Source organism: Penaeus monodon, chromosome 24 (assembly GCF_015228065.2).
Source record: "Penaeus monodon isolate SGIC_2016 chromosome 24, NSTDA_Pmon_1, whole genome shotgun sequence".
Lineage (NCBI taxonomy): Eukaryota > Metazoa > Arthropoda > Malacostraca > Decapoda > Penaeidae > Penaeus > Penaeus monodon.
Genome location: NC_051409.1, coordinates 36668462 through 36671655, shown reverse-complemented (window position 1 = coordinate 36671655; position 3194 = coordinate 36668462). Strand labels below are relative to the sequence as shown.

The following is a 3194-nucleotide window of genomic DNA, read 5'->3' as shown; positions in this document are numbered from 1 at the left end:
AAATTATATAAAAAATGAAAGGTATCATCCTCATTATATGAAAACATACATAGTCTTAGTATAAAACATAAGTGTGAAATTCATTCTAGTCTTAAGACAAAATTATTTGTCTTGAAATAATAATTTAAAGATTTTACTTCTTCAGCAGATACATTCCAATTTCCTATTGTGCCTATGAAACATATTTCTGCAGAAGTTTAAAATGTGCACAACTGACATTACAGTTATACCTTTAAATACAAAGGTTTGCCAAAAAACTGAGTCTGCAAAGAGATTAAAGTTTTCTAGATTCTTTAATCTACAAATTACTTGCCCTACAAAACTATCATCAATCTCATCAGTCTCTATGTTACAATTAGCATCCTTTTTTTTCATACCAATTTCTAAGGTACTGTGATTAGGGCACCCCTGCACACACTTTGATAATGCTGCTGCATCAACTGAGTGCCAGCCATAAAACTGAAGGGCATCTAAATTTGACAGCTTTGGTAAAAATGCATCATTTATATTGTAAAGAACTTATGATGCTTCTGAGATTAACACAATATTTGGGAAAAACTTTTCAGAATACCAGATGGTTCTTGGGATTCATATGTATCTCCTTGTGATTGATCAATATTAGCTGAATGGGAATCTTTTCCAATCTTATCTTCTTCAGTCTTTACACCAAATTCTTGCAGTTTAGTTTTTAAAGCAGGACAAGTTAATTTTAGCTATTGTAAATGAGGGCAATGCTCTGCAAGCTCACAGAGATTTTCAACTGACAACTCATGCATTACTTCTAAGTTTAATGATTCTAGGTTTGTTAGATATTTTGTAATGTCATTAAAGGAGGAGCTATCAGAATTGTAAGAAGTGAGAGAAAGATGCCTCATGTTAGGAAATATCTCAAGTGTTGCCAGTGGTACAGATAGGCTGATCGTAAATTCTACTTCTGTTACTAGTGGCAAATGTACCTTCTTCAGGGGCTTTGGCTCCACTTTAAACAAAGTCCTCCCTGGCTGGTTAGAGAACTTCTTTAATTTCAGCATAACTGGAGGGTAGGGTACCTGATTTAGCTTACTAATGGTATGAAGTAGGTCAACTCCCTCAAGTTCTTCAAGCTCTGGTAATTGTTGCAAGAGTTTGAAGGATTCACAAAGTAACTGTATTTCTTTTCTTTCCCACTTAACATTTGGCAACTTTAGGGATTTAAGCACTTAACAGCCATCAACCTTGCCATATGCATCATGACACCGATCATCATTTCCATAATGAGAACAGAGAGAGTTCAGAAAATCTGCCTTTTCATATTTTTTCACATATTTGTCTACAGCTCTGCAATCTTCATCATTCATTTTAGTTACATAATAATGCTGCAGATCAAAGAGATCTCCACTGATATCCAAATGCCACAGATTTAAACAATTTTAGCTGATCATCCATATCAATGGTCCAAAAGCCATATTCTGAAGGCTTAGTATTCTTAGACTGTCAAGATAAGGCACACACTTTATTATTGTAGGAAGGAAAACACACTTACTCTTTTTGTCTACCATTTCTAGAGTCTCACTATCCACAAATACCTTACCAATAAGGTATTAACTAAGGCCTTATACAAATAATTTGAAATGGAACTTTGATTCATTACAGACACTTTTGGTCTTAATATACTCATAAGAATCAAGTGAAAACGATATCTGATTCTGTTTATGCATGACCATCTATTATTAAGAAACTCCTCTATCTCAAGTTCATCAACATGAATTAAAGTTAAATTGTAATCTATTGAATATTTCATTAAGAAACACAGGGGGAAGAGTGAATGTAATCTGTTATGATACCCTGAACATTTCCCTGTTTGTCTAAAGCTTCTTTCAGCTCCATTTCCCTTGCATGACATATAAGAAAAAATGGCAAATCATTTGACTTCTCACGAAATTCATCAATATCATTCCCAGTTAATGTTAATATATCATCTACAGAGTCAAATAAATGGTTACCAATCATAATCTATTCTTTTATATTTCCACTAACTGTATTTAATAACAATTCAAGGAGTCTTTCTGTCAATATACGTGCTGGCATCTGAAAGATAGCAAATTTGTTATCAGTTTAAAAAAAGAAACAAAAATGAATATAGACACAAGACTTACAAAGGTACAATATTACATATTAACGTGGCCTTTCACAAATTCTGACAAGTATATAATGAACTGCAAAACTTCCAAAAAGTAATTCATGACAATGAAAAGAAATCCCATGCTTATGTATTAACTAGTAGCAGCTCATGGAAAATAGAATTAAAAGAATGTGTCATAGGAAGCTTCACTCAACAGTATACTGATAACAATTAAAAGAAATAATTTAAAGAAGAAAAAAAAAGGGCTGTACTGAATGCAGCTTCTCATTACCAAAAATAAACCCTACAGTATGGTACAACATGAAATTTCTAATTGTAGCTTGATTTAATGTAAATAACATACGAAGGCATTTTATGATGATATATTCGTTTGCTACATATTATTCTCTGGTGAAGAAGATGGATTCATACACCTGGCAGTGAGTGTCTGAGGAGATTGCAGATCAGCAGCTCTATAATTCATATTGGGCATTAACCCACTAATAATAGGTAGTATTTTGGGTAAAGTTCTGCAAGAATGAACACTCCAAAGAGGATGCCACTCTGTACCTAGGTGAATATCTAGACCTTGGTAGTGTGTATGAGACCTCATCCTAACAATCACGGCACAAACTTCTGAGATGATGTGATGTCATCCATCATATATCATTATTTGCAATTACATATCGCATAAACTGTTGCTAATAAGTTAATGCACAGCTAGTAAACTCAAGAATACACCTACTTCTTTTAAACTAAATATGCAGGTTACAGTAATCTTTTCACACTAATAAGAGATAGAAAAATCCAAATATCCCAAACATTATTTTCTAACTTTAAAACAGCTATCAGAAGAAGGGAGATTCTAGAATCATATTGCACTGTCTTCTCTTAACAGCCTGATCCTAAACAAGAATGCAAAAGGGCAAAATACCTCATGTGGAAAAAATATACATGAAAAGGTGTATTAAATCATGCCAGGGATTTCTTCAATATATTTTAGTTTCAAGTAAGAGTAATAAGATAAGCTAAAAAATGGAAAGGCAAAATACAAAATAAATATATCTTTGTGTTCTTTTAATGGTCTGGGGGA

General features: G+C 32.9%; 1 pseudogene; it reads right to left on the bottom strand.

The window, feature by feature from the left end:
* Window positions 1–44: 44 nt before the first annotated feature.
* Window positions 45–3194, bottom strand: part of LOC119588773 — a 4668-nt pseudogene continuing 1518 nt past the window's right edge.